The 18290-nt window shown below is 37.7% G+C and overlaps 1 protein-coding gene across 2 annotated transcripts in view; it reads right to left on the bottom strand.

Annotated features, from left to right (window-relative positions):
- The window catches only part of LOC121370696, a 74114-nt gene that overhangs the window by 31042 nt on the left and 24782 nt on the right, over window positions 1-18290 (bottom strand). Inside the window, exon 1 of one of the 2 annotated variants that reach the window (XM_041496107.1) lies at window positions 841-965. The exons of the other annotated variant lie outside the window; for it this stretch is intronic. The gene's annotated coding sequence lies outside the window, so the exon portion shown is untranslated. Of the gene's footprint in view, window positions 1-840; window positions 966-18290 lie in introns of those variants that run through there. 2 annotated transcript variants of the gene reach the window in all.

Below are 18290 nucleotides of genomic sequence, written 5' to 3'. Positions count from 1 at the left end.
TGTTTTTCATAGACGCCATCATCTTTGACGAATTGACAGTACATGGTGGAGAGATGGGGGTGGGGTGGGGGGGTGGGGGGGGTGGGTGGCGGTCTCTAGGTGAAATTCGTCATGTTCTTGGTAGTATAATATACTAATAATGGAGTTTGAGAGGCTAAGTAAAACGGATTATTGGAACACATACATGCCAAGAGAGAGAGAGAGAGAGAGAGAGAGAGAGAGAGAGAGAGAGAGAGAGAGAGAGAGAGAGAGAGAGAGAGAGAGAAAGCGACGGACATAATTTACAACAGACACACAGAGAGAGAGAGAGAGAGAGAGAGAGAGAGAGAGAGAGAGAGAGAGAGAGAGAGAGAGCGACGGACATAATTTACACACAGAGAGAGAGAGAGAGAGAGAGAGAGAGAGAGAGAGAGAGAGAGCGAGAGAGAGAGAGAGACATACACACACATACATACATAGATGCACACACCACTTACATGCGATCGTATACTTTCAGATACATTCATGTATATATATATATATATATATATATATATATATATATATATATATATACACACACACACACACACTTTAGTAATAACCGATTAACACAATTCTATATAAAATGAAAGATATTTACTACTAGAGCTTACAAATCACTATGTAAAATAATCATTACTATGAAATGGATCGCTTACTTGTTTGAAAGACGCTACAAAAGAAAAACAAATACATGTACAGGATACTAACATCTCTAAATATTGGTTGTTTAAAATCAGTGCAAATGCTAAAACGTATGTCAATTACAGCAAAATATGTTACCGTTCAGAATATGACAATACATATAATATGACTTACCGATTCGCGCTCTAGCTGGTCAAACCAAAGACTGTTTTAATCACATTATAAAAAGCATGAATGATTACTAACTTCTAGACAAGGTAAACACAAATGCTAGACTTCTTTTTGAGAGTTGAACAAAAACAACACCAACAAAAAACCCCGTCTTTTATCTTTCGCCAAGGTATAAATACTTGGAGATAGATTGGAAACAGCTCCTGGGAATACCTCGAACAGGTCGGAGATAACTTCTACAGGAGACTTCTCGGATGACCAACCAGTAGCACAGGTTTCTGGCACGGTCCCATGTGTTCGGTAGAAAACAACGTTAGCATCCGTTATTCAGTTCTAGCCGCGTTCACGAATACCTTTCTGGTTTCAAATTCCAAGGTAAGACAAAAGCCTCGTAAAGTTGGCTATTTTACACTAATTGACAAGCGAGACTAATAAATAACTCTTGTGGAGCGCGTAACAAGACGTTTCGCCAGGCGAGTGGAAAATGGAAATAGACTGACGCCACCATGACTTTGGTGGTGCTTTCGGACGCTCGCTATCAGTGCCGGATTTATAAGGGGACAAAGGGGGCAATCCCCCCCCCCCCCCCCTGCCAGAGGGCCCCCCAAACTTAGGACTTCCTTTATTAATTTTAGTTTTTATAATTATAAAATTAGTTTTTTTTTTTATTTGTCATGTAATGTAATTTCTATATTGAGATGTCCCCGAACCTGAAGTGCTCCGGAAATTTGTATGTAATTTTCAGCTTAAAAGGAGGCAGGATTTCTCCCCGAATTGACAAAGCTCTTAAGTCTTCACTAGATGCCTCAAAGACTATCGCCAATACAAATACTTGTAGCTGGTCTAGATACGTGTCTGAAGTCTTGAATCTGAACTTCAACAGTTCGTATATAAAGACGCACCTTATTTTATATGATAATCGTCCAAGGAACAACACATTATGCGTTTCATATAGTATATACATTGCATCAACGATCCACTTGGATTTCGTCATAACTGCTATAGGTGGCATAGTTTGTTTGTTTTGCTCCAGTGGTTTCCTCTGGAGCACATTAATTTAATAATCATCGGTTATTGAATAATTCCGACAGTCTTAGAGGAAACTCGCTACATTTTTCCATTTGTAACAATACAAAGGATCTTTTATATGCACCATCCCACAGACAGCATAGCACATACATAGCCTTTAATACACCAGTTGTGGTGCACTGGCTGGAACGAGAAATAACCCAATGAGCCCACCGACGGGGATCGATTCTAGATCGCCCGCGCATTAGGTGAGCATTTTACCAATGGGCTACGTCCCGCCTCATGAGATGGCATAGAATACAAGCGTAGAATACAAGCGTAGAATACAAGCATAGAATACAAGCGTAAAGTACAAGCGTAAAGTACAAGCGTAGAATACAAGCGTAGAATACAAGCGTAGAATACAAGCGTAAAGTACAAGCGTAGAATACAAGCGTAAAATACAAGCGTAGAATACAAGCGTAGAATACAAGCATAAAGTACAAGCGTAGAATACAAGCATAAAATACAAGCATAGAATACAGGCATAAAATACAAGCGTAGAATACAGGCATAAAATACAAGCGTAGAATACAGGCATAAAATACAAGCGTAGAATACAGGCATAAAATACAAGCGTAGAATACAGGCATAAAATACAAGCGTAGAATACAAGCGTAGAATACAAGCGTAGAATACAAGCATAGAATACAAGCGTAGAATACAAGCGTAGAATACAGGCATAAAATACAAGCGTAGAATACAGGCATAAAATACAAGCGTAGAATACAAGCGTAGAATACAAGCGTAGAATACAGGCATAAAATACAAGCGTAGAATACAGGCATAAAATACAAGCATAGAATACAGGCATAAAATACAAGCGTAGAATACAGGCATAAAATACAAGCGTAGAATACAGGCATAAAATACAAGCGTAGAATACAAGCGTAGAATACAAGCATAGAATACAAGCATAGAATATAAGCGTAGAATACAAGCGTAGAATACAAGCATAGAATACAAGCGTAGAATACAGGCATAAAATACAAGCGTAGAATACAGGCATAAAATACAAGCGTAGAATACAGGCATAAAATACAAGCATAGAATACAAGCGTAGAATACAAGCGGGTATCTGCAGTTGTATTTGTGGTTAGTGCCACACTTACTGAACTCACAATGGAGACGATGATGTGAGAAACTGTTTACCACCTGTTACCCTATCGCTCACTCTGGCGCACTCACCAAATAGTTAGAAGAAAGTAATTAACTCGCCTCAAGCACCATAAAACCTTGAAAGATTACAACATATCAGAAAGATCTGCTCTAAAAATGTCATATCATTTACCGCCCCCACCCCTGACTCCCGAATTATTCGTCTATTCATATTGGTGCACAAACACTTCGTTTGTAAAACAGACAGAAGGAAAGAAGGAAATGTTTTATTTAACGACGCACTCAACACATTTTATTTACGGTTATATGGCGTTAGACATGGTTAAGGACAACACAGATATTGAGAGAGGAAACCCGCTGTCGCCACTTCTCTTTTCGATTAGCAGCAAGGTTTCTTTTATATGCACAGACATGATAGTACATACCACGGCCTTTGTTATACCAGTTGTGGAGCACTGGCTGGAACGAGAAATAGCTCAATGGGTCCACCGACGTGGATCGATCCTAGACCGACCGTGCATCAAACCGACATATGCATGTGTTTGACAGATAAACAACATGGAAAACTAAAGGGAGTATCTCTGGCATTTATTTTACAGCCAATCATGCCTATCATACCAACCTTTAAATCTGAAATTAGTTTTCTAACCTGAAAGAAGACAATATCCCTTGTGGCATTTCCCACTTCTCCCAATGACATCAAGACACGTGAATCAAATCTATTGCACTTCACCGTTATATTATTCTGTTTCATGTATCCATATTTAACTATACTGTTGTACTTTACTATATGTATCCATACTATGTTTATATTGGCTTATATGTTTATATTAGCACGGCCGTAATGTAGTGATACTAGGTTCCCCAACCCTGACACTGCCATATTTTTTCTGGAGTTGATAAACTGTTTAAAAGAACACCCCAAAAAATCCTAGAACCCAAACCTAGAAGAAATATATTACACTGTATTATTATACCGGCCTCGGTGGCGTCGTGGCAGGCCATCGGTCTACAGGCTGGTAGGTACTGGGTTCGGATCCCAGTCGAGGCATGGGATTTTTAATCCAGATACCGACTCCAAACCCTGAGTGAGTGCTCCGCAAGGCTCAATGGGTAGGTGTAAACCACTTGCACCGACCAGTGATCCATAACTGGTTCAACAAAGGCCATGGTTTGTGCTATCCTGCCTGTGGGAAGCGCAAATAAAAGATCCCTTGCTGCCAATCGGAAGAGTAGCCCATGTAGTGGCGACAGCGGGTTTCCTCTCAAAATCTGTGTGGTCCTTAACCATATGTCTGACGTCATATAACCGTAAATAAAATGTGTTGAGTGCGTCGTTAAATAAAACATTCCTTTCTTTCTGTATTATTATAGAAGATGCCCTCTCCCCCTCTCAACAACAATCGAAGGAAAAGGAAAATGTTTTATTTAATAACGCACACAACACATTTTATTCACGGTTATATGGCGTCAGAAATATGGTTGAGGACCACACAGATATTGAGAGAGGAAACCAGCTGTCGCCACTTCATGGGCTACTCTTTTCGATTAGCAGCAAGGGATATTTTATATGCACCATCACACAGACAGGGTAGTACATACCACGGCTTTTGATATGCCAGTCGTGGTGCACTGGCTGGAACGAGAAATAGCCCAATGGGCCCACCGACAGGGATCGATCCCAGACCGACTGCGCATCGAGCGAAAGCTTTATCACTAGGCTACCTCCCGCCCCACAACAATCGAATACGGGCGCATCTTAACAAAACAAAACACTCTTTTAAAACGAACTGTATTGGCTGTAACAAAAATGTTTCATGTTTTGGAGTTGCTTTTCAAAACCCTGTTTTCATATGGACTGAATTTCACAAATATCTAATTAATTCTAAACGAGAGATTGGCAGAATCATGTCTAGTAACAATTAGGTAGAAGTGTACGCACATAATGAAGGTAATTATTTCCCCAGTATTGTTTGTTTGAGAGGAAACCTTGCCCCCAAACGGTTTCCTCTGACTAGATATGGTCTTGTTACCATGTTCTGCCACAGCGACCTAATACGGCGTTCTGTCGTTAATGATCCACTCTCGGTTATTTTCTCATTTGATAACGGTATATTTTTATCTCCCCCATGTCTCGACCTCGCCATGATGCATATAGCTTTCTTCTCATAACCCAAACTTTCTTTGATCTCCCGAACGCCCGCCGGGCGACACTTACAGGATTTCCCGCCGTGGGTCCCTGATCCCAAACTAATACCGCGACTTACAGTAATCACGAACCGTTATCTTGTCCGGAAATTGGTAATGGCCAGCGAGAATTGTAAAACTGACTAATTCAATTTTGTTATTCACTTTAAGCTGTACGGCTTATCTCTACAAAGAAAAATTCCAAACGCGAAAGTAAACAATGGGCTATTGACCGACGCATTTATTCACAAGGAGATGTGCGATAACCTATAACGGTTTGTGTACATTCATACGGTAAAATTGCAAAGTTGTGTACAGAGAGCATGGCGCTTATGATAATGGTTAGTTATGTCACGATACACGTTGCATATATTGATAGCACGAAGCTTACAATGAATGCTAGTTATTATTTAGAGATAACGCGAAACATATGATAAACGTTACCTATTGTTCATATGTCACGATGATTACGATAAGTGCACGTTATAATATAGAAACAACACGAAACGCGATAAACGTTACATATATAAACAACACGAATCTTGCCATCAATGCCAGTTATATTGAAATAACACGCTAAGTACGATACACGTTACACATATAGATAACAGGAAACTTCGTTACGTGTATACGACAAACACTGGAGCCAATTTCACAAAACATCGTACGTTTACGTCTGCGACTAACAGTTAAACCGGTCCGAAGGAAGGAAATGTTTTATTTAACGACACACTCAACACATTTTATTTAATGTTATATGGCGTCAGACATATGGTTAAGGACCACACAGATATTGAGAGAGGAAACCCGCTGTCGCCACTTCATGGGCTACTCTTTTCGATTAGCAGCAAGGGATCTTTTATATGCACCATCCCAGAGACAGGGTAGTACATACCACGGCCTTTGATATACTAGTTGTGGTGCACTAGCTGGAACGAAAAATAGCCCAATTGGCCCACCAACAGGGATCGATCCCAGACCGACCGTCCCGTGTATATGACAAGCACTGGAGCCAATTTGACAAAGCATCGTAAGTTTACGTCTGCGACTAGCAGTTAAACCGGTCCGATGCGTTTACATTGTTTGGCATCTATTTCACGCATTCAAACCCCGAGTGAGTGCTCTGCAAGGCTCAATGGGTAGGTGTAAACCGCTTGCACCGACCAGTGCTCCATAACTGGTTCAACAAAGGCCATGGTTTGTGCTATCCTGCCTGTGGGAAGCGCAAATAAAAGATCCCTTGCTGCTAATCGGAAAGAGTAGCCCATGAAGTGGCGACAGCGGGTTTCCTCTCAAAATCTGTGTGGTCCTTAATCATATGTCTGACGCTATATAACCGTAAATAAAATGTGTTGAATGCGTCGTTAAATAAAACATTTCTTTCTTTCTTTCTATTTCACGCACTTCATGCTGAGGTCTCGTTAAACGTTCATTCATTCATTCATTCATTCATTCATTCATAGATTCATTCATTCATTTTATTTCCCCTGCGCGTGCTGTAACCTCACCGTGGTGCAGGGGTAAAACATTCTCTTTAAGAATGGCCAATACAGCCCAAAATTGAAGTTTTGAGTAAAAGTCAGTATCTATCTGTGATATTTGTGTTTTTGCACAGTTGTTTACACTGTTTTTTTAATTAAATCTTGAATATTTATATTGTTGTTGATCATCGCTTTATTTGTTTGCATTACCATAGTTTGACACCCAATAGCCGATGTATTTTTCGTGCTGGGGTGTCGTTAAACATTCATTCATTCATTCATTCATTCATTCATTCATTTTATTACACACAGAAAATTACATCATTATTTAAGATGAAAAATTTTAAGGACAAAAGAAAATGAAATACGTGTACTTTAACTATATTTATTATGCTATAATAGTATTAAGAATTGTCGTTTAGTCGTAAATTTACGTTTACGTGCAAAACTAAGCTTACGATGTTTTGTGAAATTGGTCCCTTGTTACTCAGGGATAATGCAAAACATATGATAATGAAAGATAAAAGACTATGAACTGGGCGTGAACGCCATACGGAACTGATGGAACAAGTTTGGCAACTGTTTCATTTCCCGAGCGAGAACGAGCAGTCAGGAACAGTGGTATGCATATTTCTACATTTAGAACGAGACGAACTCTACCGTGCAGGTAGTGGATCACTTACTGGAACGTGGACCAACCTAATGGAGATTACAAAACGACATCAGGGGCACAGGCGTACGGGATCCCATTTTTATAGTGCCGTCTGAATTTTGCCCGAATTAAACGAAAATGCCCGAATCTGAATAACAACATTTATTCATATTAGTATTACTGCCAAATACCCATAGGGTTACAAACAAATCACTAAGCATTTTTACATGGATTATAACTAATATTGTGTGTAAGATGATGGACATATATACAAGGTGAAAAGGTTTCAGGCAAGCTCATTTTGTCCGTATATCTTTATCGTTTTTGCCCGAATTTGAGGATTTGCTACAGCTCTAGGGGGGGTGAGGGGGGGGGGGGGGGGTGGGAGAGGAGTTACCCTCTGTCCTCCTGTATCTTACGTTTATGATCAGGAGCCTAATTCACTAAACTTGTTCAACTTTGCGATCTCGCAATGATTTGGGAAAATGCTTGCCATGATGATGTGATGTCTCTTAAGAGGGATTAGGAGAGATTTACGACCAGTCATACTCTGCTGTGAATACCAGGATTGCGTGTTTCAACAGTTGATGGATCTCAGCACGAAGTTCCGTGTACAACAAATGATCCATCAATATAAAAATGATCCATCAATAGGAGATCTTCAATTGCTTGACAAATAAATGCACTTAACATGCTTAGTGACAATTTACTTCTTATTAGTTATGCTGATGAAATATCCTTATTCAAATGCCATGTTAATTATATGCGAGAATTACTTCGTCTAACACCTGGTCATGATATGTTTATTCGTAGTCCATTACCTTCACATAACAGTCATATTCTTGGTGTACATATATTTTTAATTGTTATTATTATTATTCTAATATTCTAAGCAGAAAAATATATTTCATATATAATTACTATCGTTAAAAAGTCTCTGTTAGTCGATAACATCTATAAAATTGCAGCAAACTCAGGAATGTCCCTTTAAAATGTTCATACATTACTGTCAAATTGATACTGTTTTGTGTGGAGGCAGGAGAAGAAATCGGACGCTCTCTTTGACACGTGTTTTAACGGAAGACCTATGCCCGAAGCGTGATTCGGTGCAGCGCGATGGTGAAATATCGTTACCATGTCACTTTTGTTGGAAATTTAGCACGGAGAAGGACGGCAGCACACTTGATAGAGGTTACACGGTAAACATACCAGGGCTGAATTAGAGGTAGCACTAAACTAATTAATTTCCGGCTGGGTCAAAGTTCGAGGTGCACCGAACTTTTGATAGAGAAGTGAACACCACAAGTCCTGTGATTTGTTATTAATGTGAGTGTGTTAGTTGTAAAAAAAAATAGTTTCATCTAGGCTAAAAATGTATGCAGTTTTATTTGACCTAGTACCACTGTGTCAAGTAGCCTTCTGCTTGGAACATGTATGGGGTACCTGTAAAAAATGTACTAAACTTTTGTGCAAAACTAGAGGTGTTGTAGAAACATCTGGTTATAAGGAAAATGAGCCACGAAAGGTACCATTTTCTGCAGTTAATACTTTGAGGTAGGGGTTGTAGTACTGATATTTATGGGTCATAGTTTGGTCGATATATTGCATATAGTGTTTTTAAGCACAAACGTTAACATGGTCGCCTATGGGATTTTATTTGGTATAGTTTAACCTATATATATAAGTGCGTAGGTATCTGTAGTTATAGTTTGTTTTGTTTACCGACACCACTAGAGCACATTGATTTTGCAAGATTTTGGTAATTCTGTCATAGTCATAGAGAAAGCCGGCTACAATTTTCCATTAGTTGCAAGGAGTATTTTATAAGCACTTTCCACAGATACAGGACATCACATACCACGACTTTTGTTATATCAGTAATTGTACACTGGTTACGGCGGGGCAAAAAAAGCAATCAGAGAATTGGCCAACTAAGGTGATTCAATCCTAGGACGCAAGGACCTAATATGGCCATTTCAAAACTTAGTGAGAAAGAGAGAGACAGAGAGAGAGAGAGAGAGAGAGAGAGAGAGAGAGAGAGAGAGAGAGAGAGAGAGAGAGAGAGAGAGAGAGAGTTAAAAGTTAAAGATTGTTTTCTTTGATGACATCTTTAGAGCACATTTATTTATTATTTATTGGCTATTGGATGTCAATGATTTAGTAATTTTGACATATAGTCTTAGAGAGGGTAAGAAAGAAAGGGAGAGAGGAATGTAGAAATAATGGGATATGGAGGGAGGAAGAGAGAAAGTGAGAAGGAGGGATAGAAAATGGGAGAATGAGAGAGATAGAGAGACATACTTGCTACTGTCACACAGGCTACTCCTGAAAACAAATTGACTGATACACGTCCCCTTTGATGTGCCACTATTGGGACACAGGTTAGAATTGGGAAAAACCCGACTCCACGACTGTGCCATCCCTCGCACTTCAAATGAGCGACCTACCACTGACCTATATCCTACCCCCTATTTGCAGTGAGTGGTAGCAGTGTTTATTATTTTCGTGAAATTACTGTTGTCTACACGCAATGAATTGTTATACTTACATTTAGTGTACTCTCTACACAATAGGTTGACGTACAGACAAGCAGAAAGTATAGACAAGCCTAATGACATTTCCTGTTATTACCGTTTAACGTCATCCCAATCCTGAGGTAAGATTTAGTCCAGTCAACCATTTATCGCTAATGCTTGATACATATAGAATAATACATGAGTGGCCGTTAGATACCATTTATATCACAAAGAGTTGTTTTAAAATGTATCTAACAAGCGAAAACGAGTTTGAAACGTTTTTAAACAAAGAGTTGTATTATTCTTACATATCCTCAAAAAACAAGTTTTAAGCAAATTTTAACATATTTATCGACTATAAAATATTTACAACCCTTGCACTTGTAGCTGACTTACGCGTTGTCAGGTTAACTATAAGTCACAGTGTAATATACATCCCTCGTCCCCTGCGCGTGCTGTAACCTCACCGTGGTGTAGGGGTGTAACATTCTCTTTGAGAATGGCCAATACAGCACAAATCCCCTTGTTTTCTTCGAGATAAAATTGAAATATTGAGTAAAAGTCAGTATCTATCTGTGATATTTGTATTTTTACACAGTTCTTTACACTGTTTTATTTAAATTTTGAATTTTTATATTGAGACCCAATAGTCGATGCATTTTTCGTGCTGGGGTGTCGTTAAACATTCATTCATTCATTCATTCATTCTATTTCCCTCGTGGTGTTTTTCACTGGTGACCTGGTCATCACCTGGGAGCAGCCAGTCGGATGTCTTGAAATTGTTAACACACGTACATGTGTAAACAAGTATGTGTTTTTCATTTTTCAAAACATGGTGTTCTCACCAACGGGTGTGTACGAAACTGATGTTTACGCTATACATTAAACCGAATGACCACTTTGGGAACCAATCAACATAGTTTACAAACATTTAGCCATGTACTTAAGCCTGACTTGTTCCTTGGCCACTTGTTAGTGGCTTTTCCTAAATGTAGATGTAGCATTTTTTTCAATATGTACCTCTCCAAAACGTGTTTTATGATCTCTTTTAGCACTCACAAATACATCCTAAGATACTCTAGTACTTATGGTCATTACTTAGTGTAGCTATACAGAGCAGCTGTAACTCAAGGTCAAAGTATTGATTTGAAGGACAAATTGCAAAGATGTTGTGTGTTGTTCCTATTACGGTAATGAGAATGACCGACAGGGTTTAATAGACAAAGATTGGTGAACATAATAGACGGCTTCGGGCTGATTTATACTAATGTCGTTGGCTCGGCAATCCAGTGTCCCAACCACTGGGCCAGTAATCAGCAACATATATGTAATCAAACGTTTTTTTTTTTTTTGTGTTCTCACGAAGTGTGGTGATTTTGCGCGTTGACAAAATATTAAACTGTTCATGAAAATGTTAGAACAATGGCGAACAACGAAAGCAGAAATAAACATAAGCTGTTTATAAGGTACCGACCGTCATTTCATCAATTTGTTATATATATATATATATATATATATATATATATATATATATATATATATATATATATATATATATAAAGCCTTATTTTCTAATATGTAAATAGGGTGTAGATCAGATGCTTATGTAAAATTATTTATTGTTTTATATGGGCACACGGACATGTTATGCATGCAATACAGACTGTTATCAAGTAGGGGCCGTTGTCCCATATGTTTGGGGTAAACGTATATTCTTAGCTGTAAATAAATCCAAGTATATCAATGAACCTGCATTTAGTGCACGCAATAAACAAAATAAATCCTACTACATATTAGATATTTATTTTATAATATATAACTATAGCTGATAGATCTAAGAACAAAATGACTAAAACATTTTCCAGACAAATAAACAAATCGCATCTGAACCAGGACTTCTATCAGTGGCTATACTTTTAAAGGTACATTCTCACATATTGAAGTGTCATATTTTACTATTCGCTATTTTTACACGTATGGCTGATAAATAACTGCACATTATTATATATTGCATAATTTCACGTACAAATATCAAATATGTATTGTGCTGTCACTTGGCGAAAACAACGTATTCCTCAAGAATCATTTCAGCCAGTTCTTTGTCAGTATTCAAATGCAATGCAAGTGGAGACTGACATCGCAAAATAATGAATGAAACATAATTTGTCTGGACATGAAATTCAATGTATAATCTTCAGTTTTCAGAAGAAAATAACTATTGTTGAATTGTGCAACTGTGAGACTGTACCTTTAACGCTAACACTTCTCTGTATTAATCAATTCTACTCCTATATTTGTTAGTTCAACTGCATTAATGCTATTAACTATTACATTTGTATTTGATGGATTACCAGGAAGAGTGTCTTTCAATTTATCACCGAATTGTTTCGTTTTAATTAAATGTTTTAATTTGTTCAGTTATTAAGCTGCCAACAGCTACTTCTGTTTTTGAAATAGGCTAGCTATAATTAATGACTTAAATATTAAGTTTTGGTTTTTCCTGGATTTTTTTTTTATATATATATTTTTATATTGCGACCTAAATCCGATACCTTTATCCTTTAAGGTATTCCTATGTATTTGTACTGTTCATTTTTCAAAATTTTATTGTAATCTGAAATGATGTTATTTTAACACTATGCACATTGGTTTCTTTATAAGCGTTTGATTATAATGTATTTTCATACTGGTGTTTTTCTTTGTTTGTTTTTTAATGCGTATGAAAGTAGTCTACCGTTAATTTCTCTATTGAGAATGAATGAATGAATGAATGAATGTTTAACGACACCTCAGCACGAAAAATACATCGGCTATTGGGTATCAAACTATGGTAATGCAAATAAATAAAGTGATGATCAACATCAATATAAAAATTCAAGACTTAAACAAAAACAGTGTAAAGAACTGTACAAAAACACAAATATCACAGAATTTTACTGATACTGAATTTTACTCAAAACTTCAATTTTGTGCTGTATTGGCCATTCTCAAAGAGAATGTTACACCCCTGCACCACGGTGAGGTTACAGCACACGCAGGGGTTCTCTATTGAGACTTCTCTATTGAGACTTCTCAAAGATTGTTGTTGATCGAGATTGGATATTGTAATGTAAAATTTGACCTACGTGCTTTGTGTTACATAGTTTGGCATCATACTGATGATTATACTTTCATTTGTTTTATTAATTGAATTTTTATATGTTACATCCATGAGTAATAAGTTATTAAATTTCCACAGTCCCTTGCTTCTTTTAAGTGATAAAATTCTGAATGTGAAATTACTCCTGAATAAACACACGTATAGCCAGCTAATCATTTTATACTTTCAGGACTAAGTCCTTCGGCATTTTAACAAATTCGCATTGTGTCGTCTTAATAGCAATCACAAAAGATAATAGGGAGCATCTTAAAATGGGCTTGTCTGTTCTACGTCAGCTGTGTCCTATTTTTAAAATGAAGTAAATAATCGAACTACATGTAAGAGCACGTGCCATGGGTTTTTTTTCAAATACTAAAACTGTGCACTGTCTGTCTTACGGTTATCATATAAATAGTCATTCGTCAATGAATGACTGAATGAATGAATGAATCAGTCTCTCTCTCTCTCTCTCTCTCTCTCTCTCTCTCTCTCTCTCTCTCTCTCTCTCTCTCTCTGTATGTTTCTGTATCTCTCGTCATTCTCTCTCTTCTCTCTCTCTCTCTCTCTCTCTCTCTCTCTCTCTCTCTCTCTCTCTCTCTCTCTCTCTCTCTCTCTCTCTCTCTCTCTCTATCATCATCATCATCATCATTCTATTTATCTATAATATATATGTTCAAGTCCATACTTTCAACAATTTCTTAGATCTTTTTGCTATTCCATCGTAAGCGTGAACTCATCAACATGATTGCGTCTTCAATTTGTTCTTATTTCATTTCTTTATCAGCGGCAGATCTTTTGATTAGTTACGACTACGAGACACATTGTCAGTTCAGACAGCAATGATTCACATGATCGACAGCAATCACTAGAATTCTATAGCAGACATCGGCATATCCTACAGTGTAGGCGACATCATGGCTCCGTCTTATTTACACGATACTATACTATTCACAACAAGTTAAGGGTCATAGAATTTAATGTATATCGATTTTACCATACAATATTCAATGAATACACAAAAATTCATAGCAATAATGTCTGGTCAATTCTATGTACCAAAAGAATGCAAATCAGCATTGGAGACACGTGAAGAAAATGTTAGACCACTTGTGAGCAGCCAGGGGTCAAAAACCAAAGTCCAACACAAAACCGCCATCTCAATACTGAGTGAAACCACGTCTCGTCCTAAGAGGGTCAACGGTGTCATCGCAAGTTGTCTAGAAGACGTCGAAAGAACTGCTGGGGTTATAGCAGGAACACTGACAACAGCCAGTTCTCTGTGACACGTTCCTCTGATAAAATCCTATTTACAGGTACCCCAAACATGTTTAAAAACAGGACTACTTGATACAGCGGTTCTGGATGAAATAAAAACTTTTTCTACAATTACTGATACATTTATCACCAATGGCAGACCTGGTAGTATTTACTCCTCTATTAAATATTCACTTCTAACGTTGATCCGGTCGGATGTTATTGGTGTATCCCTGTCCCGAGTCAGATTCCCGATCGTATCGGAGGCCGGGCTCGGGATAGGCGTGTTCGAAACCCTAGTGGTATATGGACACGTTAAACCAGTTACTAAGCTAAGCTAAGTTATTGGTGTTGTGCTACCAATAAAGGTGCAATCTCGCCTCACAATTCTATAACGTAATTTCCTTACACCGGCCTCGGTGGCACAGTGGTTAAGCCATCGGACTACAGGCTGGTAGGTACAGGGTTCGCAGCCTAGTACCGGCTCCAACCCAAAGCGAGTTCTTAAGGGTTTAATGGGTACGTGTAAGTCCACTACACCGTTTTCTTTCTCACTAACCACTAACCAACTAACAACTAACCTACTGTCCTGGACTACCAGCCCAGATAACCGAGATGTATGCCTAGGACAACGCGCTTGAACCTTAATTGGATATAAGCACGAAAATAAGTTTAAATGAAATAAAATCCATTCATAACTACATCATCGGATAAAGTCAACTGCCTTGTAACAATTTACCTGACCCAAATTTGCGAAATTGGAAAACATTTTGGTAAATGATCTATTCCAAATTGTTAAATAATACAATTACACCGATAATTTGATTTGAAGTAATATTGCATTACTATAATGTAATTAGTTTGTAAAGCGGTGCATATGCCGCATCTTCTCTCAGAATAATTAGTATTGAATAATGTTTGGAAGCGTTAAACGGATAATATCACCAAGCATTAAAAGTATCTAATTTTTGAAAGTCTGTCAATGACCGTGTCTGCATTATCTTAAACGTTATTATGAAGCACAGCATATTACTGCTGAAGGTTAACCAGAATATTGGAAGAAAAAATATTGTATTACTTTTAAAAAATACCAAAATAGATTGAGGCACGTTATCCGAGAGATTACAAAAAGTAAAGTTTGTTTTATTTAACGACGCCGCTAGAGCACATTGATTTTTTATCTTATCATCGGCTATTGGACGTCAAACATATGGTCATTCTGACACTGTTTTTAGAGGAAACCCGCTGTCGCCACATAGGCTACTCTTTTTACGACAGGCAGCAAGGGATCTTTTATTTGCGCTTCCCACAGGCAGGATAGCACAAACCATGGCCTTTGTTGAACCAGTTATGGATCACTGGTCGGTGCAAGTGGTTTACACCTACCCATTGAGCCTTGCGGAGCACTCACTCAGGGTTTGGAGTCGGTATCTGGATTAAAAATCCCATGCCTCGACTGGGATCTGAACCCAGTACCTACCAGCCTGTAGACCGATGGCCTGCCACGACGCCACCGAGGCCGGTCCGAGAGATTACAGTTAACGCAGTGACATTGTAAGAAATTTGTTTGAATAAATGTGCTGTAGGAGGACTGCCACTATTCAAAGACTGGCTTGACAGAATGAAACTTGTTCGCAACCACACCGTTCCAATCATCTTGCCATGTAATATTTAAAATCACTGTAGGGGATACCAATACTGACATGGGTTAAATTCTAAGCAAATTTGGCAGCAGAATCTGTCTTTTCATTACCCTTAATGCCAACATGACTAGGTATCAAACAAAATATAAAATCGTTATTGGTAATAGATAAAAAGACACACTTTCGTATTACCATCCCTAAAAAGGGATGTTAAAAGCTTTATGTATTGTAATGCTTGGGGACACGAAAGTGAGTCTGTAAAAATAATATACTTGAATGTACTGTTTTCCAGGTCTTTAATGATTGGCCAAATTTCAGTAGTAAAATTAATATGGATGATGAATCGGACAATCTCATAGAAATTGATGTGTTTAATGGAAAATAACTGTAGCACATAGCCACAATATTCTCATCCCGTGATCCGTCTGTATAAACAGAAATGTAAATCACGGTAACTCTCTTGAATTTCTGTGAACTGTTGTTTATTAATAATTACATACGTCCGATCTTTCTTCAGATGCACAAGATCAAAAACAATTTTGGATTCTTTGACGCGTCAGTTCAATATATATATATATATATATATATATATATATATATATATATATATATATATATATATATATATATATATATATATATATACACACACACACATAGATATATATATATATATATATATATATATATATATATATATATATATATAGAGAGAGAGAGAGAGAGAGAGAGAGAGAGAGAGAGAGAGAGAGAGAGAGAGATATGGATGGACGTATGGATAAATGGGTGGACGGACGGACAGTCGGAGAGATAGATAGCATCTAACTTATCAACACGAAATGAAACACACTTATAGATTTGAAAACATTGTCACATATACTTTTAAAACATCGCGAGACGCTGGAAAACGTGTGCTATATTTGTAACTCTCGAGGAGAACCATGAGAATGTTATTGCCCATGCGTCGCAATGTGGAACAACACTCGCAGGGATAGACAGACAAAGGGTCACCACCACCACGTACACACCTGATAATACTAGGTTTTTTTATTTATTATATGAGTACCGCTTAACCTCTCAAGCTTCTTATTGTGCCAGTCATGACACTTTACTGCGACTAATATCTGTATGCATTTTAGATTTTTATAATTAAGTTGTATTCCTAAGAGGTTTACTGAATTCGAAAATTCATTATTTCTCTGGTCAGGGTTTAGCCAGACGTCTGCATTGTATAGTAACATTAAATCACGTGTTTTTTTGGTGGTTTTTTTAATTATCTGAATGGCTTTTGTATTGCTCTAACAATTAATTTGCACAGCCTACCACATTTTAAAGTCACTAACCCTACTTCCCCACAGTGTTTTTCGTTTCGCATAAAATACATTTTGATCTACAATAAAATGACTAATACCCTGATGACCAAAAACGCATAGAATTAACACACACCCTCCCCTTAAAACCCCCACAAAAACACACAAAACCCCCCAAAACAAACAAACTACAAAAAAAAAAACAAACAAAACAAAAAAAACAAAATCAAAACAAAACCGTAAGATAAAGGTTGTAAGTAATGTGTAATTTAACAATTAAAACGTTGTAACAGACGACAATTTATTATATTATTATTTTTAATCTTTTGTTTTACACTAATACTAGTAACTAGTCTCAATTTCATTAAGGGGTTGGATCTAGATCAGTCGGTAGAGCGCTCGGTTGGGGTACTTGGGTCGTAGAATCGAACCTCCACGATGGACCCATTCTTACGACTGGTATATAAAAGGATGTGGTATGTGCTGTCTTGTCTGTGTTAACGTGCATATAAAAGATCACTTGTTGCTGATAGGAAACTGTAGATAGTTTCCTCTAATAAAGACTACGTGTCAGAATTACCAAATGTTTAATACCTAATAGCCAATGATTAATAAATCAATGTGCTCTAGTGGTGTTGTTAGACAAAACAAAACTAAACACTGCGTCTTTAATATGTAGTGATCTGTAATGTCAGGACGTTCCCCCATGTGAAATGTCTTACAGACTGAGAATTCTATTCGGTAATCGATATGTTGCTATTAATCCGATCACCGGCCTCGGTGCTGTCGTTGTTAAGCCATCGGACATAAGGCTTATAGGTGCAGGGTTCGCAGCCCGGTATCGGCTCCAACCCAAAGCGAATTTTAACGACTCAATGGGTAGGTGTAAGACCACTACACCCTTTTCTCTCTCGCTAACCACTAACAACTAACCCACTGTCCTGGACAGATAGCCCAGATAGCTGGGGTCTGTGCCCAAGACAGCGTACTTGAACCTTAATTGGATATGAGCACAAAATAAGTTGAAATGAAATACTCCGAGCATAGTGACAAGGGTTATATAGTACGGTTATGCCTTAAATGG

This window comes from Gigantopelta aegis, chromosome 4 (assembly GCF_016097555.1).
Source record: "Gigantopelta aegis isolate Gae_Host chromosome 4, Gae_host_genome, whole genome shotgun sequence".
In the NCBI taxonomy this organism is placed as follows: Eukaryota; Metazoa; Mollusca; class Gastropoda; order Neomphalida; family Peltospiridae; genus Gigantopelta; species Gigantopelta aegis.
Note: the sequence above shows the minus strand (reverse complement) of the source record. Positions and strands in the feature narration are given on the sequence as shown.